Source organism: Topomyia yanbarensis, chromosome 2 (genome assembly GCF_030247195.1).
Source record: "Topomyia yanbarensis strain Yona2022 chromosome 2, ASM3024719v1, whole genome shotgun sequence".
In the NCBI taxonomy this organism is placed as follows: domain Eukaryota; kingdom Metazoa; phylum Arthropoda; class Insecta; order Diptera; family Culicidae; genus Topomyia; species Topomyia yanbarensis.
Genome location: NC_080671.1, coordinates 144,058,854 through 144,084,879, shown reverse-complemented (window position 1 = coordinate 144,084,879; position 26,026 = coordinate 144,058,854). Strand labels below are relative to the sequence as shown.

General features: G+C 35.7%; 1 protein-coding gene across 3 annotated transcripts in view; it reads left to right on the top strand.

The window, feature by feature from the left end:
* The window catches only part of LOC131681609 (solute carrier organic anion transporter family member 5A1), a 194,511-nt gene that overhangs the window by 123,491 nt on the left and 44,994 nt on the right, over positions 1 to 26,026 (top strand). The window contains exon 4 of one of the 3 annotated variants that reach the window (XM_058962502.1): positions 5,122 to 5,175. The exons of the other annotated variants lie outside the window; for them this stretch is intronic. The gene's annotated coding sequence lies outside the window, so the exon portion shown is untranslated. The remainder of the gene's footprint in view (positions 1 to 5,121; positions 5,176 to 26,026) is intronic. 3 annotated transcript variants of the gene reach the window in all.

The following is a 26,026-nucleotide window of genomic DNA, read 5'->3' as shown; positions in this document are numbered from 1 at the left end:
GGGGTGAAGATATTCTTGCTCCCAGCGATATTACACTCACTTGTAGTTTTCCTTACAGGACATTCCATGTGAAGATTCCTTCTCGAGAGGAGTGGTTGTCTGGCTTTATGGAAAGACAACAACAAACGCAAGTGGTTTGTTACACTGACGGTTCTCTGATGGAGGGACGTGCTGGTGCCTACTGTCGTGAAATGAGATTGGAACAATCTCACTCACTAGGTAGATACTGTACTGTATTCCAAGCAGAAATCTTTGCGATTATGTGCGGGGTGCAATCGGCCCTTCAACTGAGTTTGTCCGGCAGAGTTATAAACTTCTGCTCCGATAGTCAGGCGGCAATCAAGGCCCTTAGCTCAGACAAATCCCGGTCCAAGCTAGTGATCGCGTGCCGAACCCAAATCGAAGAACTAAGCATTGTCAACGCTATCTACCTTGTCTGGGTGCCCGGACATTGCGGTATTACTGGAAATGAATGGGCTGACGAATTGGCCAGGGCAGGTTCAGTGATTGACTTCGTTGGTCCTGAGCCCGCGCTGCCAATTTCGACAAGTTGGATAAGGGAAAAAATACGGTCCTGGGCTTCGTCCGAGCACCGCAATTATTGGAGAAATCTACAAACATGTCGCCAAACAAAGGCGTGTCTAGAACAACCATGCCCAGTGGTTTCGAAAAATCTCTTACATTTTTCGAAGCTCCACTGCGGCATGCTGACCAGGGCTTTAACCGGCCACTGCAAACTCAATTATCACATGGCAACTAGTCAGCGCGCTGAGTCTTTTTCATGTGATCTTTGTGAATCCGACTACGGAACCTCATATCATCTGATATGCAACTGTCCAACGGTAGCGCAATTGCGATTTCGACTCTTCAGCCGTCCTTATATAGACGAAACCATGTTTGGTCGACTGAAACTCAGAGACATACTAAAGTTTCTTATCCAATGTGGTAAAGAGCTTTAGGCTTATTCGCAGGCAAGTTGAACTACTTGTGAGTTTAACTTACCTGTTGTTTATTTTTGTTTTGTGTTGTTATTTTTCCCATCCTTCCAATTCTACTTCCCCACACCTCCTTGTCCTTGCCTTCCGCTCAGGAAATGATGAAAACACACGGCAAGGCACAAATCCCCGACTATGTACGGGGAACGTGCCAATTGAGCCAATATATTCTGATTCTGATTCTGGACCGATTTTGATCATAAATAGGTCGTTGGATGCAGAATTAAATGTTCTCTTCAAATTTCTATTCCAACGAACATGCTTTCTAATAAAAATGTTGAGCAATTTTCATATTTATAATAAAAAATCACACACCGTGTAATCAATCTGTGTAATCTGTCTAAAACTCTCTCAAATTAATCGTACACTTGACTAATATAATATATTCCATAAATAAAACGTAAACGTAAGGTTAATATTTCACGCCACCATAAATTTCGTGGTTGGTCTTAATCGAAAAGATTCAATTTCGGGTTTCGTTTCGCATACTTCCCTTTTGTACGTTCTGCGTTTCCGAAGTGCACTGAACTTTTTCGAAGGTACACTAGCGCAAGTGAGGTACCAAGTTCCTACCAACACTAAAGGAAGTAAACAAGACAAATCAAACTTTTGAAAATGATGAAACATTATGCGGAAGCTTGCAAAGCGTATGCCTCCAAGTCATAATTTGACCTTCTTTTGTCCACGATACCCACTTACCTCTGTGCATGATATGATACTTCACCTCTGGACTCGAAATCGACCGCATAATCTGGCTGGATTGCGCATTTGAAAAAAAAAGTGTTGCTTGGTGCAAGGAGATGAAACATCCATGCTGGTGAAAATTGCCATACAGTTTTTGTTTTTTGTGCAACATACAACGGTAAGCAACGTTTATCATTCTCTGTGGGATGGTGAGTAGCGGGAAGTATTTTCCATTTAATTACATCTATTAAAATCCAAGACTCAAATCAATTTTTACTGATATGTGTAAATAAAAGTCAATTTCTTTGCCAAATGCCCGTGATTCGATTTTTTTTACTTTTATCAGAATAAACTTCACATTCCCTATCTCTTAATGAAAATATCGCCATTTTTGCAATGTGTCGATCACTCGATAGAAACCCATCCAACATTTTGCCAGCCAATAACCTTATTGAAGTGGCGAATGGGATTTTGTGTGTTTTTTTATTCGAATCAAATTTGAGCACTTGTTTCCATTCGTTCCAACATTTTAACGGCACCGCTTGAGAACGAAAATGAAGTGCTAATTGTTGGTTCATGGATCTTTAATTATTTAGCAATGTTTATGGAAGAGGTAATTTCCATTCTCAAAGGTACACCTGAAATGAATTCGCTAAACAAATATGTGACTAAAATGTTCAATTCTGCATTAGGTTACAAGTTGTCAAGTCAATGTCAGTATTCGAAACCGCATGCGTCCCAAACCTGTAGGTACTATGCATTCATGGCAACGATTAGAGCTAAAACCAAATTGCAAAATATTCTTTATTCACACGGAATGAAATTCCAGTTAAAGCTTCTTATCCTGCTGCAACTTCCACCGATTCGATATGACTAGTGAAACGATTTTTCTCAGAAAACAGCTTGATCCAAGCTATCCACAGAATGTCCGGGCAATATAATGCTAACGAAATGAGTTACCACATGCTGTGTGCTAATTTTTCATGTTTCGCAGAAATCTTTTCTTTCGAGATCGAAATTTCAGCGAAGAATTATCCTTATACTGAACAAAACCCAAAGAACATTTATAAACATAAACGTATGGGTTTTAGTTGTACACCTGGAACAAAAATACTGTGACGAATAGGCAACGGATTGAGCAAATCCATTTAAACTTGTTCCATTGAGAGAACTGGAAACTCAAAACGTTTGATAGTAAAGGAATGCACTTAGCTGTTGCTACTGCATCTGGCTGTAGTAAAAAAAAATATTTCTAGCGAGACTTCGAAGCGAGCATTTGGAAATTGTAACCAGGCAGACTCGTGCAATTTATTCTCAACGAAGGACATGCTATACAACTGTAAGTGGGCTATCCGGGAAGCGAGAAATGTTATTCACTGAAAAAGTGTTTGAATGCAAGATAAAATATGCATTTGAGAAATATTGCATTTCGATGGATGAAAAGCACTCGTTGGATATATTATTTGCATCTGAATGGGGAAGCAAATTTTATTTTTGCTTTTAGTTAGTGTTTGAGCTAGAGATAAGTTTTACGAACAAATCCGCATGAACAACTGACGCTGTAAATTTAAAGGAAACATCGGCCGAGCACACAAATTCCATTTTAATATTTAGCTCGGTGCCAATATTCTCCGCACAGACAGCAAATAATAGAAGCCTTATTCCTGAATGAATTACATTTTCTAATTTTATTCCTACACCCATTGTAAACTTTCTGAAGAAAATCATTTATCAAGTTTCATGTTACGCTGCGTGGGGGGGACTACCACACGAAATCCATTCAGCTAAAAATCGCTTTCCCCCTTTGGTCTCATATGATGGCTTTGTACTGGAATATTTCTGGGAAAATAGTCTTCAAAAGCCCTAGTCGTAAATCTTCATACTTCAATACCGAATCCTCCACCGTTTTGCCTATTTCCTATACTATCGACACGGAAGGCTGTGAACGTTCGGTACAAACAAGAAGGCTAAAATGAAATCTTTTATATGCGATCGAGGGCACTTCTGCCCCGTTTTGAGGTTGAACTTGGTGGCTGTGCCATATGTCGGAAGATTTATAAATTATTTCGATCAATTTATTGTAAATAAATTAATATTTTGTAACCCTTCCATATTCTGCCCTTTAATTGAGTTTCCAGAGTTTTTAAGTTATAATCCACCACAAAATGAAAATCACTCCAACAAGTTCAAGCTTCGAATAAAGTTGTGAAAACTAGCTGGCACGTAATACAGTATGTCAATCACAGTCGCATTCCGTTTCAACGAAACCATCACATCAAACGAAACTGCGGTTTTCCAACTCACAAGTTAAAGTAACGTGGCCCTTGGGTAACTACAAATCACTGAAGAGGAGCGCCATCAGAAATGCTAACTAGCTTTTGTTCGCTCACATTTTCTCTACCTTTGCCTTGCCTTTGCATATTGACTGGGTTTGAATTCCATTCATAAACCTGCATGCAATTTGGCTTTTCGCATTAGGATGGAGACTTCTTTAACGTATATGTGCGAGAATTCCCAGGCCATCCATGGTGCTAAATTTACAATCTCGCTTTCTCGTGGTCGTCAGAACACGCAATTCTCCAGCTCAGTTAGTGAAAGAAGTTAGATAGGAGGTTATTATGGAAGGTGAAGATGCAATGACGAAAAACCGTTCAACGTTGTCAACCTGGTCTATTTCCATTTTATTTCGTTATATTGATTTAGGGCTACATATAGTTTCGCCCTGTGGTGAAAATTGCCCCTAGAGACGACACCGCTCACCGCAATAACAGCAGCTGATAAAGTAACCAAGCAACAGCAGCCTTTAGAACAGCGTGGAACATAGAAGCGATCACTGAACGCGAGAAAATTTCAACATCACATAATTTGGTTGGAAACGGTAAATATTTTGCTCTGTTCCAATCAACAGATAGATATAGCTGCGTTGGTTTTTCGGGAAAAGCGAGCATATATTTACTTTGGAATTGTTACCGAAGCCGATTTCACAAGTTAAATCGAAGCGAGTCGTGAATATTGTGAGAATTTACCAGCTAATACATATATTTACAAAGCGCGGTCTGGTGGAGAAAAGGGATCCAGACTGGGTAATGCTAATGCTTATTGAGTGTATAATTTTCAGCTACCCATTAGCGTCCCTCCTTTTCAGCGCCAAACTGCTTTTGATGATGACGCTTGTAATATAGTATGCAATGGATGGTGGAATGTTTACAGGAATTCTGTTGTATATTTACGAACACTGAAATAAACCATTCAAGGTCGATAGACGTCTGCATTTTTAGGTTTTTTTGGGTCACAGAACAAACAACCGATGCATCAGGACATTTGATTGTATTATGTTGAGTTGTTGTTTGCTGAGTTCAGTATATTTTAGACTTTTTGGGAAGTCGTAGTTTACGATTTTTTTTCAACAATCACTAATGCACTAATTTTTATTCCTTTCCAGGTAAAGCTTTCGTCCGTAATTGGTATGAATACAAACCTGCAACTGGTTCATCAGGTAACTTCATAATGAATTGTTTAATTTGCTCCTATATTTCATCCCAGAATTTACATTCATGTTCGAAATAAACGATGAGTAAAATGCTGCTTTCAAGTAGAAACGCTTGATTTAGTCTTCTGATTTTGAAATCTCCTTCATTTTGGATAAGAATTAACTGAGCTAAACCCGAAATTTGACACGCTAAGACGACACTAAAACATTGAGGTAAAAAATGCTAAGTTGAATTCATTGCATTGCTTTCTGCTAACATAAATAACGATAAGAATGAATAGAAAGTCGCTAGATTTGCGTTTCGACTTCTAGATTGACGCTAATTCAAAATTGGAAACGCTATTGTTTTCACAACTAGATAACTGAGAAATTGTGACGTCCCACAAGAGAAAAGTTCTGTTTGCTGATGAAATATATAAAGATATCAAACTAGCAAGCCAATACATAGGAAAAAGATATATTTCCGAAAATGAACATTATCATCATCACCGTGACCGAATGTTTCGAAACATGATCTGGGTTTTGAGAAGGATGATCGGAGGAACAAAAGAAAAATGCAGCATGAACTTCGACTTGAGGACTCACTGTTTGAGAATTTTAAGGCAGCGAATGATTCAGTGACACGAAACGACCTGTCAGCTAATGAGCATCAGAATGATTGGAGAAATATCTGACTCGTTTGTAACGTTTAATGCCTAGCAAAAATTTGTTCATAAATTCATGAAGAACATCACGATCTCTTGAAGTAAACTGTTTACGAAAACCGCAACCAAGCTATAACTTTTTACGTATCACTTGGAAAATTACCATTTATATCTTTTTGTGGTAAAAATAATGTTAGTATTTGAATGGAGATATTTCTGTTTCATGAAAAATACAGGAAAGTCGGAACTGGACCATTTTGTTCGCAAAATTCTCCATTTTTAATACCGTTTAATTGCCGATAATGTTTACAGACATCAGATTTTTTGACATTTGCGTTGCAAAGCACGGTTCTATTCGTAGATTTTATACTAACCATTATCTTGTTGCATATAGGTAGTTTAATTCGTTTTGCTTGTGAGATAAATGATCGGGAATGAATTTTATCCCTTTAGAGTTCAGCAAACCAATAGCATGAGAATCTTCACCGATACTTGGGATAGGGTAAGAAATGTTGATGTAATGCCTACTTAAGAAAGGCCACCGACTCAGCGACGCTTCCGTAGGTATTACGGGGTTTGATTGAAGGACAGGTATAGGTCTAGGATTCGCCACAAGCAAACAATGTGACCACGAAATGAATATGTTTTATGCGGTGAGATGGTTAGTCTCCGAGTACACGTATACTTTGAGAAGTCAAAAATGAATGTTTTTAGCAATGCCCTAACGGAAACCAACTTTTTCTTCATATTTTCCTTAGATTTGACCTCCTTGGAGTGCTTCCGTAGTGCCGGCTTCATAATTGCCTAGTATTTTTCGATGGGACTTAGTTTCGGTGCGTTGGGTGAGGTGGGAGGTCATGCCCTTGGGTAAGAAAGGAACGCCGTTGGTTTCGTACCACTCTAGGACAACATTTGAATAGTGGCACGAAGCTATACTGAAAGAATATATTCTTAAATCGCTACGAATTAGTTTCGTACAGTCAATAAAATACACGAATTTTGCATACATATGTTAAATCATTCATAGTTCAATTGAAACACTTGAATTTTTTGTTACGAGTTTTTTGTGAAAACCACGAAACGACTTTCGTTGGCTTATTATGAAACGTCTTCATTAGGCAAACAAATTGTTTGCTACTATGTACGAAAGTCTTTATAATATTTACGAGCACCATTCGTCAAACCGTCAATGCCAAAAGAGTGTCAATAGAGGTAGAATATGGAGTACTTGTTGCTATACGTCAGATAATTGTTGATCATCACGACGGTCTCGTTCTGACTATTTAGTAACCGTATCCGTGTCCGCCGGTTTCAGGAAGAATTTCTAAACTTCTTTCGCTTCCAGTTGTACCAGAATCCGGAGCAGTACGGATTCAGTAGGATTCAGTTGAGCCATCGGGAACAGCTCGTTTGTTTTGTATGAAAAAGTTTGAGTTTTTCTCTGCCGGAGCAATGTCAAAATAATATGCTATTAAATACGAAAACTTCTCTTAGATGAACGAAATGAATTCGTGCGCCAACGAAATTGTTCGTAATATACGCAAACGTTTATTAAAATAAACGAAACATTTCGTTTCATTCTCGAAAAATAATGTCGTTATCAACGTGCAATGTACACTAAATAAGTAAAATTTACAAAACCTTTCGTTCATCAAGCGACCATTTCTTCACACCACAATCTTTCTAGTCCTCAATAATGATGAGCAGGTAGCCATGGAAGCTGCCGGAAATCCGTCTTGATGTAAGTCTCATTCTTTATGTTGAGACAAAGAGGCTTCGTCCGCATCTGAGTGGTTTTCAAATTCATAAACGGTAGAACAATTATTATACAACAAATTAATAAAATCAGCAAATCATATTAGTTCAGCTCAAATGAAAATTAGACAATAGTTATAAAATTAATAGAATAAAATAAATTGATTCCAACTAAATGAAATGAATAAAAAGAATGACTGAAGAGAATTAACAATATAATTGGAAAAAATAATAAAAAATAATAAAAGAAACAAAATATGTAAATAATCAATAAAACGAATGAAATGTATAAAAGGAATAAAACAAAAAAATATATATATTTAAATAATAAAATAATAAAACAAATGAAATTAATAATATGGGTGAAATTAACTCTTTCATGACCAACTTTTTTCTAGCGTATATAGAATTTCGGAACCATTTTTTTTTGGAGTAAAGGTACACGAAAATCCTGTTTTGATCAAGATAGGTGCTTCTCTAGTAGTGCTGGAAGCTGCTCAAATTTTACTTTCCGATCCTCAATACTCATCTTCTGTCAAGTTTTCAATAGTTCAATGTGCGGGAAGGTAGACGGAGATAGTCCAAATTCATAAGATTTATCAATTTTTCAAAAATATTTCAAGACAACGAAGATGTATCGAAATATAATTTTTCACCGATAACTGGTATTTACCTCTGGTAGCATCGGAATTCAATCAGAACAATTGCAATGACTTCAGTTCTACGGACAATCCTTGTGTTAGCACTCAAAAAAGGGTAATAATCACACTAATTAGCCTTCTTGTCGCTCCCATGAGTTATAGTTGTTTTAAACGTTGTTGTTTTAACCCCAAAAAAGGCAAACTAAAATCATTACTTCAATAAATCCCACCCCTAACACCTAGTGAAATTAGAAGCATTTTTTATCGCTTTCTCTGCATTGAAGCTCAAAAAACGCTAGAATATTTATTTTTCAAGTTTATTAAAACTCGATAATGGTAATCTGTCGGGCCTCTGAGACCCTTGCCTTGTTGAGCATTTAACAACATGGGCATACTGGGGTTAATACAATCGAATAAACGAATAGAATGAATAAAATATACAAAATGAAAAAAAAACTGATCAAGCGAATTAAAAGGAAAAAACCAACTTCATCCACCTAGCAGTGAGATGAGACATTTCTTACACATGCCACTGTTGGATCATTCATTAGTTTGCAGAACTCGTTCATTAGTTTGCATTTTCTGGCCCTGCACGAATAAACTGAAAAAATATATAAAATCAATAAAACATACAAAATAAAAAAATAAAATAAAAAAACAAAATGTTTTCAAATTCATTAAATGAGCACAATAAACATTATTCATATCAATCATATTAATAAAATACATAAATCAAATTAGATTAGCTCATTAAATGAAAAATTAGGCAACATTTAAAAATAGTTATAAAATTAATTGAACAAATTAAATTTGCTCAAACTAACAAATTGAATGAAATAAATAAGTGGAATGGACAAAAAATGAACAAAATGAATCAAATTAGTCAAATTAATCAATTGAATCAAATGAATTAAATGAATAAAATGATTCAAATGAACCAATTGAAACAAATGAATCAAACGAATCAAATGGATAGAATGAATTTAGTGAATCCAGTGTATACAATGATTCAAATGAATGAAATAGATAAAATTAATAAAATAATTGGAATGAAAGAAAAGTATAAAACTAATAAAACATTAATTGAATAAAATGAATAAATAAAACAAACGAATCAAATAAACAAAACGAATAGAATTGATAAAATGAATAAAAAGAAGAAGAAAATGAATTGATTGAAATGAAAAATTAAGCGATGTTAAAAAGTTATAAATTAATAGAAAAAAATAAATAAATTGTGTCCAATAAATAATTTGGACGAAACGAATAAATCTAAAAAATTATTAAAATGAAACTGGAAACATTTATAAATTGTAAAAAACGGAATAGAATGCATTGAAGGAAAACAATGAATAAAATAAGTTAAATAAATGATATGAATAAAATGTACGAAAAAATAAACTGATCAGAGTGAATCCAAAGAATAAAACGAATAAAATAGATCAAATGAAACCAAATGAACAAAATAAATAAAAGAATGCTGAATGGAATTAATAATTAAAATGCAAAGATCACATACTTAAAATTAGTCAAATGTTCAAAATGAATAAAATAAACAAGACGAATAAAATCCTTGAAATGAAGAAACTGAAAAATTTGACTATTTAGAATGAAATTAAAAATCGTTTTTGAATAAAGTAAATGAATAAACCGGATTGTACGAATTTGAGAACTAATGTGTCAGAAAGTTATGAATTGTTTTTAAAAATCCCATCATATGAAAAATGGCTAATTAGTGTGCAATGAACTTTCTAAAGTTTTCATTCTTTTTTGTTTTCACCTCTTCGTTTTCGTTGTTCTTTTCTTGGCGGCGTCGTTTAAGATTATCTGGTGTTTCTACTTTATTGATGGACCTTAATTAGTTATAAGGAACCTGTAACGTTCAATTTGTTTTGGAATTCAATATTGGATAGTAAAGTAAGACAAGGCCACATGTGCTTTCAAACCCTTTAAACAAAGAGCGACAGACGGAGAATGTGATTTGTGAATGGGAAAGGTAGACATTTCAAAGTTTTCTTTTGCATTGACGTAAATAGTGTGAAGCTATGCTATGTCGATAGTACAAAAGCCATTCAGTTGATTATTATTAGTCTCTTTGGGATCATCCATAAATGACGTAGCATTATATGGGGGAGGGGGACTTTTGCATTTTGTGATGATGTGTGACGACAGGGGGGTAGGGGATCATGTCATGCTACGTAGCTTTTTTAAAGGGGAATAATTAACATCGTTTTTTATTTTTTTTTTAAATTTTACATTGACAAGGGGGGGAGGGAGAATTACCGTCAAGCTACGTAATTACCAGGGGGGTATTTAGAGGTTTGTGACGAAATGCTACGATGGGGGAGGGGGTTGTTAAAAATCACTCAAAAAATGCTACGTCATTTATGGATCGTCCCTTTCCAGTCATCCTTATGGCTGGTATATTATTTTGTACGGAGTTTCGATCAGGAAATATGGATAAATGAGTGCTAAACAAACCAATATTACGAAAAAAATGGCTCTAATTTTCAGGATAAGTATTTAATTTGTTGAAAACGATATGATTCATTTAATATTCAATTCAGACACGAAAAGTTTAAATAACGCAGTTTTCATCTTCAAACATCCCTATTACCCAGTTAAGTTAAATACTTTTCTAGATAGCCATATATTTCCTTAATTATAGTGTATATAAAAGCTCTGAATGGCACTGAATTAAATTTGAGTTGATGTAGTTTTCGATTTTTGGTCGCCTGCCTACCCATAGTTCAACGTTTCGAAAAGATACACCTTTCATCTTGATGGTGTGAACATTTGAAAACAATAATAGTTTAATTAAGTTTTGTATTTTTTGTGTTTCGAATTCATCTCGTCAGTAACTAGCACCATCTGGGTGTCTAGTTAGACGATGTATCTGAACTAGTACCCAAATTAGCACTAGTTAGACACAAAAAATTCCAAACAGTTCACACGACATATGTGAACGCCTAAAGCCACATGTCCCGAGTGATGTCCCGGGAAGCAAATATAGCTCTGGTTTGCTGACGAGAAAGCGAAGACGAACTCTTGTCTTTTGGTTCAAGAAACCAAACGCCTGGTATTATGCAATAAAAATTGGACTAAACCGTTTTGCGCGTTAAGGGCACAAGACCTAATTTTAATTAAGTTTTGTATTTTTTGTGTTTCGAATTCATCTCGTCAGTAACTAGCACCATCTGGGTGTCTAGTTAGACGATGTATCTGAACTAGTACCCAAATTACAAATACAAAACTTAATTAAAATTAGGTCTTGTGCCCTTAACGCGCATAACGGTTTAGTCCAATTTTTATTGCATAATAATAGTTTTCTCATAATACAAACATTTTGCAAATTTTCTCATGACTATAAATATTGTATATACCAAGTAGAATGCAATATTAAATTAGTTTTCACGTGATTGGACATTAACAAATATTTCAGATTATCAGAAGATCTTATCACACAACTTAGAAATGAATAGAGAAACAGCAAGAAGATGTGAGTCGTGACAGTAACCACGAACACGAAGGAAGGACAGAGAGAGAGGGAGAGAGAGGGGAGGGGGACAGTAAATAAGAGTAAGTGAGATGTTTAATGCCGCGATATTTCTTTATACCCTTATTGTAAATAACGAAACAAGTAATTTTTGCGCCGTGACCTGTATAACTTAAATCTTGCGCAAGAAGCCAAATTTTCGCTAGAATTTTGGGATTCAAAAATATAGTTGCTCTTGCTGATGCTACGAGAATAATTATATGAGAAATCTTTAATCTCATGAGAAATCTTTAATCTCATTACTAGGTGGATTATTGAATTAATATACCCTCCAACATTTAGCTTACGGTTGAACGCAACGTCTTATTCAAGGGATAAATACATAAACTCTAGAAAAAAATTCACTATGAATTTTATTTATTTTGTCTTTGAAGAAAACGTGCATATTATTTATTTAGAAATAATTTATATATTATTGAGGTAATTCGCAAAACGTTTTAAGAAACGAATTCCTTGAATCACGTATTTGCGTTTCCATTGCGATATTCAAAATCGGTTTAGCTTAGCCCCTAAAACACCAGTAAAGCAATACTCTGTATGTAATGGTCTCATTTTTAGATTGTGAAAATTGGTAAGCGAGGAATAAAAATATATAATGTTTAATATCTTCGCCGCTCGTGAACGGATTTTGACAGTATATAGCTTGTTAGAAAGGTATTTTCATAAGCTTTCTACTTCCTTTAAGATTTCGCAGTGTGGTTTCCTTGTTCGAAAGTTATTCGCTTAAAACACGTTTTGTTTTGACAAAATCACTCATACAAGATAAAAGTAAACAACATATCGAAAAACAAAAATAATAGTGTCAAATGGTCACGTTAGGCCTTTCATTTGAAACTAGTTTCATTAAGATCGGTTCAGCCATTGCTGAGATAATTACATGACATTTTGTACATACATACATACATACACACATACACACACACATACAGACATTGTCTCAATTTGTCGAGCTGAATCGATTGGTATATGAAACTCGGCCCTCCGGGCCTGGGAAGAAGTTTTCAAAGTTTGAGCGAGTCCTATACATTTCTTTTGTATGAAATGTAAAAACAGAATACAATGATTCAAAAAATTAAACGATGCTAAAAAGTTTAATAATAATATAATGAATTGTGTCTAATTTATATTCTTGATGAAATGGATAAAATGAATAACCGAAAAAAATTAGTCAGATTATTAAAATGACGAAAGTGAATAAAATGCATGAACTGGAATAAAATAATACAATGCGTAACATAAAAAAGTGAATAAAACAAGTTAAATGAATGATATGAATAAAATGCATGACATAAAAAATATGATCAGAATTAAACGAATAAAATTGATAGAATCATTTCAAATGAACAATAGAAATAAAAAGAATGCTACAAACAACACCTAAAAATCCATGAATTGACTGAACTGCTAAAAATGAGTATATAGAATGAAATTTTGAAAATAGAAATGATTTAGTGTGATGAATGGCGCATATGGCATGTTTCTATTATCACCCTACCCATTTGAAGCCGTTGGTTAGAACAGCGTCTGCCATCTTTGTTCAATACATTGAGTCAAATGTTAGCGCAACAATAAGGACAATCCTTTGTTTTCGGCACGTTTGTGTTATTATCTTGGTTCTTAACAACGAAGCAAAACTGTTGATGCCAATTTTTACACATTCCATTGATTGTAGACCAAGAAATTAATTAATTGATGAGGCACCCTCCGTAGTATGATGAAAATAGGCACTTTACCTTAGATAAATTTGAATTGGAGAACCATTGTTTCAGAAAGTTCTGAAATGTTTGTTAAAATTCCATTATTTGGAAAATTCCATTCTTTTTTGTTTTCATTTTTACGTTTTCGTTTCAAATTGCCAGACACGATAAATCAAAAAGATTCAGCGGATGGACTTGATTTTTTATGAGTATGTATAATATGTGTAGCCAGTCGATGAACAACGGAAAGCAGAATAATTTTTGTTCTCCCATTATTTTGAAGAAACGTGAGCAAATTTTACTTCAAAATATGAGATGCAGACAGTAATCGTGATCGGGATTATTCGAGTTTCAAAACATTTAATAATCGAAATATTCTAGTCATTCTGCTATCGATCGGAGCACATGTTGAATTTCATCGACTGAAACGTTTAACTAATATTTTTCTGCACTTTTAACCTACTTCTTTTACATTTGAACTTGAAACAAAAAATCAATCAATATTAGCTCCACTGTGAGTTCCCTCCACAGCTTTAAATAAATTATCAATCATCCGTGCACACGAACCGGAAAACGTAGGGAAAAAAGAAAGCAATTTCCTTTGCCCAGTTGCACTGATTTCTTCCCTGCTGCAGGCTATGCAGCAAAAATACCTACGACGACCGTCGGCGAGAGCACACCAGCTAGTGCAGTTACATCATGTTTTCGAGCACAGCGGTAGGTAAATTCATCATTGGCTGTCACGTGGCAACACAGACCGGTGAACGAATGAAGATCACCAGAGCGACGTATCGAATAGGTATTGAACAGCAAAAACATAAATATGACCTTGGTGGCTCAACAGCTCTTATGTTCTTGCACTGTTCCAACATGCCCCCAACCTCCTTTCACCAAACAGTGAACCAGCTGATCGCTTTCCTGATTGCCCTACTGTTACATACCTACCAACCTACTCGCTTAGTACATACACACACACCTTCAGTACTGCAGTCGCCAGTCGGTGCACTGTACGCGATGCACGAGTTGATCTAGGTTCGTCCATTTCTTTTCATCCGACTCGCATGAATAAGCACCGGGTTTTTTCGTCGTTTCACTGGCATCCGATGACACGAACGGAAATCATGGCCGTCCTTTGCTTACCTGAGCGTCCTGTGGTGGCCGTTCAAGGTCTGCAAACCGCACTTCCTGCGCCACTTTCCCGGTGATATCTGCTATCATTAATCTTCCCTTTATTCAAACAGAAGAATGGCTCCCTCTGGAGCTGTTTTGCAGTGGTAGGAAAATGCAAGTGAACTTGCATTTTTTTATCTCACTGATTTTTGCACAGTTAAATGCTGAACCCGTTACTTACAACTTCCATGTTTGTAGGACAACCTAACCCACGCATGAAAATAAAAAAGCGTTTCCTCTATTTACTTCTCGCTTACTGTACTCTTTAGGCAACCACAGAATGACCACGAGTACATATTAACTGTGCCACTAGTTATATTCACCTAGGTAGTTAGTATCTACAAGGTTGTAGAAAAGCAAATAAGTTGCGCGTGGAGGAAAATAATAGATTCACTGGAGGCAATACATTGCTTTAGTTTATTTGCTTCTTTAATTGTGGCTTTTATTCTCTAGGTCACAGCTTGAACATGGTAAAATTAAAATAGCAAACGAGTGGAAACAAAGTTGAGGACTTCAGCAATCCTTTAAATGGGACTATAGACCAATTTGGCGATTGGGGGTAGTCATTGTAGGGAAACTGTTTCTATATTCATCTCATTATCTGATGATTAATCTTCAAGCAAGAAAAAAAATTAAAAACTAATAGTGGAATATTTTCTTTCAGTTTCGTGCACGTTTTTGCGATTGTCAAACCTTTGAAATGTTGGCAGTAAATTTGAGTTTACATCAATAGATAAACTATCTACAAATACATAACAATAATTTCCGGAACCGATTAAAAGTATTTTCGAAGTTATAGAGCGACACGCCACTCACTCACTTGTTCCCTCGGTTTTTCGCGTTTTCTTCACAACTTTTAACATTCTTTTTCTCACCTGGGCTGATTATAAAATGAAATTGATCTTTTTAATAGTTCGAGATAGAGCTCGGCTTGACTGTCTTCGATTATGTTGCAGAACTACACATTTTAGATAAATTTGTTGAAGACACGCAAGCCCCATCTTTCATACTTTCCATTGCATGAAATCTAACTGTAAGGTTTAGGGCGTTCCTTAAAAAACGGTTTTATTTATATGACTTTTGCAGTTTTTATTTTCATCAAAGTAACCTTTAGACAAGAAAAGGTTACTTTGATGAAGATTACTTTAGTTCGTATCATTTGTTCTTATATACCAACAGCCAAATTTTTTTGTTTCAAATATATTACAACTTTTACATAAAAAATGTAACTTTTTCAAATATCATTATCTTCGATTAGGGTACTTAGTATTAAATACCATATCTGCCATACGAAATATCATACTTTGTAGTATAGGTCACCGAAAAATGGCAAATACGTTAATTTTTTATATCTTGCAATCTTTACTGATAAAATATTACATTTTAGTAAAAAGTATATATTTATATATAATTTCCTAACGGAAGAAGTTAGATGTTCAGTACATTGAAACAAGTTGTTCTCCTTCAAAATATTTGAAAGTATTTCTGAAGTCATCTTAACGAAAAATCAAAACTGCAAAAGTTATGCAATTAAAACCATTGTTTAAGAGGCACTATTACCAAACTCTATCTCGAGCCATTAAAAAGGTAATTCTCTGAATTTTATAAATTTAGAACCACCTTACACACTATTTAAAATAATAAAAGAGTCGCGCAAAATGTAAAATTTTATCTTGCACACGAAACGATAGCTTTTATATTGTCCACAGTATAAAACTTATTATGCAATTCATGTAAAACCAAATTTTTAATCTACTTTTGCAGTTTTCACTTTTTGCTAATATATCCTTTAGATGATTTTCAGAGCTTTTGACGACGAACATTTTCTTCCAACACATCAAAACCTTAGCTCTATCATTATAAAAAAAACCTGTTTTAATCCACCTAGTGGTGCAATTGTTCCTTTCTTATTTGTCCAAACTACGATTCCATAGCTGGTTATGTTCAGTACAATGATGGAAATGTATATTACATATTCAGTACGATTTGCACATACATACAATGGATCGACAGCCACGATCTTGAGATGCTATGTGTCGACACTGAAACATCGCTTAAAACCAGCGGCAGATTAAGGAAGATAACCCGGGGGGTTCGGACCCTGCCGAAAATTTTCAACTTGTTAAGAAATTTTAAACTAGTTTCAATTTGAAAGTAGCAACTCCTCATTGGATACTCCTACCTACGCCTAAAAAAGTCAAAAAAAAAATCGCCGAGCCGGGATCAGGTTGACGATTTTTAGAGTGATTGCATAACCTTTCTATATGAAAAAGGCAAAAATAAAAAATTATCAAAAGAAATATTAAAAAGGTTTAAGCACCTACAATATCAACAATTGATTTTTTGAAATCAATTTTGTGGATTTTAAAATTATCGTGATCGCCATTTTTGCTCAATTATACCTCGAAACATAACCTTATACATGTAGTTGAAAAAGAATTATCTTACGTTTATCCCAACCAGTGATATTGGTATTCTAAAAACCCCATTTTTAGCGAGAAAGTGTTCATGACCTTTCAACGACAATAGTTAGATATGTTGTGCCATTAAACAAATTAATCGCCCTAAAACAATCTAAAGCTGTATGAAGACTACTGCAATTTTTAAATAAATACGCAAATGTTATATGAATAAAACCGTTTTTGTAAGAATCTCTAAGAAACTTCCAAAACCTTCATTTTAAATTTCTTGTGAAATGAAAAGTATGACAGGTGGAGCTAACATGTCTTCAGCAAACTTTTCAAAACTTCGTTGCTCTACAACTTCAGTGAAGGTCGTAGGGCTCTACCTAGATTGATTAAAAAGTTAATTTTTTGATCTTCTTAAAATTAGAACCACCCCAACTGTTGTTTTCACAATAAGATGGGGCTCACACACTTCCAAAGGCATAGTAAGGTTAAGTTGTTTCAATGTAGTAAAAAACTTAAAATTCCTATTTAATTTGCATTGCTGACCACTGCGCAGTGAGGTGGGTGAGCTCACTTTCTTCCTTCATTTGAATCGCACCTTCAAAGGCGGTGGTCAACTATTTTCGTCCGCATCCCTTATCACCTATTTTATAAGGTGATTCATCAACAGTGTTATCTTTGAAATTGAACTATCTTGGTTTTGCAACTAATTTCCCTGATCGTATTTTATTGCAAATAATTAAGTAGTTTTTTTTATTATATTCAGACTTGCACATATTTTGTCGTATGTAATTTTAAATGTTCTTTGATTTGATGGCACACGTATCCGCCGGTTGATGCTAATCAAGCTGACATTTCTTTGGACTGAGCAAACTACTTTCTTTGTTTGTTTAGTGTTTATTTGACCAGCTAGGGAACTAATCCACGGGGAATTAAATGTTCCCCACGCACACGCATGGTCTTGTCTGAGTGAAATGATGACTGTTCATTCATATATTAAGGGTTGAGAATTGTCAGTTTGTGAGAGAATTAGAAGCTATTTACCAATTTGCATCAGTTATATCAGCACGGAGAATATATGGTCGGTGTTGAGTCAGACCGGATTAAGTCGCAAAACCTTAAAAAATGAGTTAATCATAGCACTGGATAAAGAATTTCTTCAGCTACATTCGACTTTTAGCTGATTTGAAATATGTTTCAATAAGCAAGAATTATTTTCAAATTATAATGTAAAGGATGCAGCGATTCAAGCTTTAAACTCGTTTTTCTCGAAATCAATACAATGTCACTTAGTTCGGTCTGACGTGACACCGACCATATGTTTTATTGTCATATTCATTGATTTACTTTTAATCTCATTAATTAATTTAATGAAATAAAATTAATTAATTGTTCTCATTGTATCGAATACTTTCAACTTGTCATGTTAACTATATTTCTTCGTGAGTATAAAAATATTCTAGCCTGATTATTCACGTAAAATGTGACAGGTTACATTCTTCTCGTTCTTATTGTCTCCAATCTTGTTCTAGTAATTAGTATGAAAATTAGCGTCATCGGTTGCATATTCGATATACAAAGCTAGTCGTTTCAGGTATTTCGGTAGTGCGTATTTTATATCGTGTAAAAAGCGCTTCAGATAGCTTAACAACGCGCGCGAATAATGATAACATAAAAATCGGCACCTTATTCAATTGTTCGCGGAGAAAGAAACCAATATATAATTGTCATTTTATTTGCTATATAAATATCAAAGTTCATACACGGTAAATAATACTTGTATTATGTAATCTTCAATTACATAAGTATTGCCATATCTATATCGACCAATGTCTCGAAACACTAAAGGTAATCGCTTTTCATGGTATTGTATTGTTTTTAGAATGTTGTGATTCGCCGGAATAATGAAACAGGGAATAATGAAATCGTGAACATACCGTTAGATTCAATTAAACATGAGCAACACTCCCGACTGTCCGGAGCCGAAGTTGCTTTTTTAACAAACCGATCATTTCCAAATTAATTCAACAAACGATTAATCTATCATAAATTCTCGGCAGTCGGCTACCCAGAGTAATAAACACATGATAACATTTGTGAGTGTTGCATAGATTGTACTACTTATCAAGGTGAATCCAGATTTGTGTGACTCTTTACCCCATCCTACTAACAAAAACTCCTTTCCGTGGCAACCGGGGAGATGCAGAGGTATACACGGTCTCCATAACAACGTTTGCTGCACTAACAGTCCTTCCTTCCCCGATGACTGTAAGGACGTGGCCGGCGCCGTTATTGACATTGTAAAGTATAGAACTCTCGAAACGTGCACATTGAGAATGGATAGCTACTCCCAGACCCCATTCGTTAATTCTTTGTGCAATTTCGCTTGTTCTGGTCAATCACGGAGTAGCAACTACGAATTGTACGGTCATCATGCTCATGCTCATTTGAATCGTACGTTCAAAATTAAACATCAGAATGTTTAGCGAAAATTGAAAAGCCCACTCGGATATGAAAACGGCATACGGCTATATAAACGAATTCAATCGCGTGAAGTTATATATACGCTAGTATATGCGGCATAAAAATGCCCACGCGATTAAACACGTTATCATAGAAACGCGATTATACAGCTCTGGCCACAAACTCAAACATGCGATTGCAATCATTCACATACAACTACGCCCGCGATCTGAAAAACATTAAAACGCCCTTGTGATAAAATGAACGCTTTAACACTAACAATTTATAAATGCGGTTTCAAGTGCAGCTCTGACACGATCATGAATCAGATACATTCGGTAGCTCCTACCCTTGGTTCTAACACTTCAGTTCTAACGTCTAAGCCTTATGCTAAAAATCAAATTCGCTAAAAATTAGATTCAAGAACATACGCGAATTGGCGAATTGTCACTCAGCCCCGACGAACTTGTTAACATACAAACGCTCGAGCCCCTTGCGATGATGCACAAAGACGAACATGCCATCGCGATCATCCACGCACAATTACGCCCAAGATTTCACAAACACATTTTCAAAAAGGAAAATACAACTTTCAAGCTTCTTTTGAGTTTGCACAACATAAAAAGCAATTAACCGATTGGAACAAATCAAGGTTTATGGCTTTTAGAATTGAATTACTAAGAAACCGTATGTAAATACAGTAGGATTCCGTTTTTGACAACAATTTTTTTTCAGTTGCCAAAACTGGAACCGTGCAAAAAATGGAACCTTACCTTAAAAACTTTTATGTTCAATTTGTGATATCATAAATGTTACAAGAACATTAATTATATAAGAATATGTGAAATGGAATGAAATAATAGAAAAAATCAGCAAATTTAACTTAATTCGCTATGCCCACCCCCATAAAACATAGTAAATAAGACTCGCATGTTTGGAAATAAAGTCAAAAGTGATGTCCATTATAACAACAAAATGTTTATTGAGCAGTTTTGAAAAGATTTACCATGAACAAAAATAATGTTGCCAAAAACGGAACCCATTTGTTACCAAAAATGGAGCATGCCTAAAACAGAACGCGCCAAAAACGAAATCTTACTGTATGTATATAGCACGTTAAAGTCAAAAGTTACAATTTCCCAAATTATGCAAATTGGAAATCTTTTTGTTTTCATTATTATAAACGAAAATGACGTGTTCCACTTCTCCCGCCAATTAGGTACTAACTTAATTTACAAAAAAAGTATACATTTTTAATTTGTTTGTTCTTTGTCTACAAAAGCCTGGAAAGAAAGGAAACGTATCAAATGTAATTGCCTCATGGAGAAACCAGCAGTCAAGAAGTTTTCTAACGATAACTATGAACATGTTTTTAAATTTAACATCAATTGACGGACAAAACTGTAATTTTATTATAGAATTTGATTCTAAAAACAATTTCAAATCAAAATGCTTTCAACAAAGAGCTCCCTAATGAGCATGAGCTTGAGCTTGTGCGACCACCTCTGGCTGCTACTCCGTTATCGATCTGGACTAGCTGAAGTTGCACAAGGAATAATTAGATAATTATGCTTGGGAAGAGCGAAACATCTGTCAATGTGCAAATCCTGGTAATCCTAAAGTGTTTTTTTTAATGACCAATAACGGCGCCGGCTAGGCCCGAACGTAGATCACGGAAAGAAAGGGAAGGAATGTTAGTCCGTTACTTGCTTTTACTAGAGGCCGTATATACTACTGCGCAATCCACAAGTATCACGGGAGGAGGAGATATTAGTTAGTATAAAAGTCAAAATTCAATATTAACGAACTTATTTGTTTTGCGAAAAAATGATTAGGGTTAGCTGAATGATATGTTCGGATAAGCCATCTTTTGGCTGTAAACAGTTAGTTCCACATTTCACCGCATACAGTGCACCAACACTAACTTTTTAATGGAGGAGATAGAGCGTAGGTGTCTTCTAGAAAGTTGTAGAATAGGCGTTTTGTAATAATTCTTCTGAATACGTCTTGTATTGCAACCGGTTTATAATGTGTATTCTGTAAATAGCCTCCGAAACTCAGCTTCTAGCCGTATTTAAGTGTAATGATATGGATATTTTTGTTGTTTTCCATTTTTGGTATAATATTTTTAAGATCGTTTTAGGCCAATAAAAATAGTTTGTTTAATTACACTGTGGTGTAACGCTAAGTCAACCAATTGTGGCAATATGTATCACTTATACGGTACCTGTATAAGATCCCTCGCAAGATGGCTGCAATAAAGAATTCTATACAATGCAATACTGTAGATGTTGCTGAGTCGCTAGACTCGATGACATTTGTTTTGTTTGGTACAAAGTTTAAAATATGAAAGTGCAATGTGGATCACCTACTCTTGCCACCACAAGTTCATCGAACGATAAATATACCGCCTATATATGTTGCCAAAACAAACGTCTTTTAGTTGGAATGTTTTGTGCTATTTTGTCACCATTGCAAAACAACTAAAAACTGTTCCTTCCCTTCCTCTGTATTCTATCACTACAAAGCTAGATTGTATGATTCGTCACTGTACCGTTTTGATAGTCAAATAGCTTCATGGGAAGACTTTAGCAGTTCACCAGCTGTCGCTGTATGAATGATAGGATGGCAGTTATATTGCATTGCTATTTTGGTTCAATAGCAACTTTCATATTGCTATAGGAGAATATGCGCCAGACCATTACTGTAACATTGATCGATGGTTGAACCAAATATTAGAAAAATCACTTACATCATACACAGACCCTGCATGCTACCGAATACAGTTTGATTATTTAGCTCCGTTGTTGATACTAAAAGCTTCTGGAAGCATTAGAATGCATTCGGAACACTTCGATGTATTCGAAAATAAACAAACCCATTGCACTTCCCGTAGTTACGACGCGATTCGGTAGTATCGCATTGGCTAGCGATGATCGATCTATATGGGAAATGCGCTTTCGAAGCCAGTGAGAATGATGAACACATAAAAGCAGAGAAATATTGCCTCTAGCAATGAGACGACTGCAGTTCTGACGTTGAGCGGTGTCTCGGTGACAGTGTGAAATGGGAGTTAATTCGATGCCAAGGACTATGGTACACGTAAATGTCATGGTACTTTTGGTGTGATGGATTTCATGAAATGATGGCGTATAGGTATTTAGGTAAAAGAACTGTTATTTCAGTCAAAGTGAAAACATGGTTCAATCCGATTGAATTAACGATGAGTTTCAACAATATCACACAGCTTGCAAAAAGTAAAGCAAAGGCAAATTTCGTAACCGAGCTCGTAATTTACAGCACACTTGCAGAGCTTGTATTGGAATCCTATTTACCACTTAGAACTATGAACTGGTAGGGCGGACATAGCGTAGTTGGTAAATCGATTGTCTTGTACACAACTTACCCGGGTTCCATTCTCAACCTCGCACATAGGCTTAAAAAAATTTCTAAAGAGATTTTTCTAATCCGACAAAAAAGGCGAATTACCCCTATGTTAAAACCTCTGTAATTGAAATAAAAAAACTAAGAGCTTGGTGGTTAGAGTTCGAACATAAAACGAGTGTGCAGTGGGACGAGTCCGGATTTAAGTCCCAATTACGAACAGAACGATGTTTACCGCCATTATGGTACTAGAAAGTTAGATAGCTCGATTTTTGTCTTGAGCGAAAACAAGCAAAACTATTTCCCACTATACTGAATCATAAATCAAGAAATTCGGATTGAAATACAACGTATGTCCTTTTAACAATTTTTGGACGATGTGAGTATTTCATCTTAAATTGTTTAATTTCGTTAGAAGTCCTATAGGGACACCACTAAACCTTGAGTTCGTTCGTGATGTTCAGGACATAAAAATTGGCTAGACATTTTATTATGTTGAAACTTCCTTCCTTTCGTCGTTATTCTTTTGCAAAGTAAAGCAACAAGTTCGGTAGAGCTCAGAAAACAAGTTACAGTAGTAAAAGTGCATATTGTAGTCATAAACTTTGACTCGGTAACAAGATTTTTCCATCAGTGGAATAGAAAAGTATGGGATTGAAGAGAACGACAATACTCCTAGTAGCAAAAAAGCAGATGTAGCAAAATATACTTGCATTATAAGTCAATTAAATCCTTTGTCTATTCTTGTTGGTGTTGTTACTTCATCGTGCATTTTTCATTGAGCAGGATTCCACCCAACATGCATCTCTGCATTTACCGAGCCTTTGTCACTGACGGTGATACTTTTTGAAACTCAGCATGAACAACTTATTTTAATTGCTCTTCAGCTGATGTTATGAATCGGTATTTATCGAAGGCAACGACTGCGGGCACCAGAAGGTTAACAAGGGTAATCAGAATTATAGCACATCTCTGCTTTGGGAATTTCCTTAATCGATCTAGTGTCGACTTAGTTAATATGTTGCGACATACATTTACCTTATTCGACTATGATAACACTCATAACCTACTCAGCAGAAATTTTACCCTGATGCAAAAATCTATTGCAAAAACTACAAGTAGCCTCTTTGCATATAGTGCAAGATACATCTATGCATGAAACTCAAGGAACTAAATGGATAAAATAAAATATTGATATGGTGTTAAAATTTGTATGAATTAAAAAGCTAGACTCGATTCCCTATATCGAAGCCACGAGTTCGAAGTTAGTCAGAAGGGGATAAAATGGCAGTTGTTTTGATTCGTAGAACCGCAAAATATTCTGCCATTTAGTGTAAGATGTCTCTTTATTGGGCACACATGATATGTGATATTCGAATTATGTGTATGAATTTTCATATGCAGATTAAATATGATCAGGAAAAATCTATCAATCAATATTTGGTGCCTAAAATATTTAATTTTATTTTCGCCAATTGCTGGAAATCATCATTTTGGCAGACTATCAACTGATGCTCATCGACCGAGCATGGATTTTGATAACCTTGGAGATAGAATTTGCTGACATACTTTCCGAATGTTGCTATTGAGAAAACTTTTAGAACGCAATTGGCAATTGTTTTTTTTTGCATCAAACAAAGTTTTACGAGGTCTGCTATTTCATAATATCCCGTACTTTGCGTTTTTTTAATACAATATAATGCAAACCAAAAAACTACACCTATCTGTAGGTAAGTGTCGCCGGTTGTAGGGCAGGGTTTTGTTTTTTGTCCGTCAAAAGATACACAATTTTCTCAGGAGCGGATTTTTTTGTCAAAACAAATGTTTTGCCCGGTGGCATTTTAATCATCCAACACTTCCAAGTCAGAAGCACAATGAACTCATGTAAAATAACGGTTGCGCGTTTTGGCCATTTCAAATACACTGGTCTTTTACATGAGTTACAGGCGTTGAAATTGGTGTTTTCTTCGGTGTATTATTTGGCGCTTTTCTCTCTTGTTGCTGCTTATCTCGCAAAGCTACAGTGTCACAATTTCATATTCGTGCACCTGTAGTGCATATGTTTAGTATTGTTTCATAATTGTTTTGATTAAACCGAAATCAGTTTTGTTTTGATCGCTCCGACTATTTTTTTAATTTTTGACGCGTTTTATGTTGTTGTGTTGTCACCAATCGTTTCGCAAACTTTGTGTTGTTGATCGGGAAATGACGAAGTAACTTTTTAAACTGTGCCGTACAATGCAAGCGTAGGTAGCAGTGATGGAGAAGCAGCAGTGCGGAGCTCCGACGCAGTCGTGCTACCAGCCAGCGACCAGCTTAGTCGTCCCGGCCCTGCGTTCGTAGGTCGTGAGGGGGTCTTCCCAACTCCCTTCTCAAGCGAGTATTTTGCTTTAAATGACGATCCGCTTCCTGAAAACCTTCTGGTTTCCAGCTTGCCATCGGGTACATCACGTCCTTGCAATTTGTCGGGACGCTTGGCACGTGGCGTCGATGGTTTGTGATTGTATTACCAAAACGTCAGAGGGCTAAGGACGAAAATCGAGGACTTGTACTTGGCTCTTGACAGCGACTACGATATCTTCGTTCTAACGGAAACTTGGCTTCATGATCATATTACATCGATGCAGCTCTTCGGGGATCCTTACGCGGTTTATCGTGCGGATCGAGGTGCTCGTAACAGTATCCATGGTCGCGGCGGGGGAGTTTTAATTGCTGTTTCTTCCGTGCTTGCCTCCTGTCAGTTTGGTGTGGATAGTTCATCAAGCATTGAAGCAGTTTGGACGAAGATTACTATGCAAACGAAGAATTACTATATTGGAGCTGTTTACATTCCTCCAGAAAAACGACTTGATTGTTCTATTACGCAGTTCCACCTAGACTGCAAAGAGCGCGCTTCTTCTCAGGCAGATGCAAACGATGTGACAGTCCTTGGCGATTTCAACCAACCAGGACTCATGTGAGTTTCTTCTGAACGTGGGTACGCTTACCCTAACCCGTTATCCTCGACAACAAATCCTGCCAGCCGCTTACTTCTGGACGGGATGGCTTTTTACGGACTAAGTCAAGTAAGCACAATGTTCAACCATCAATCTCGTTTTCTTGACCTGGTCTTCGTCAATGAGAATGCTTTGCCTGAGTG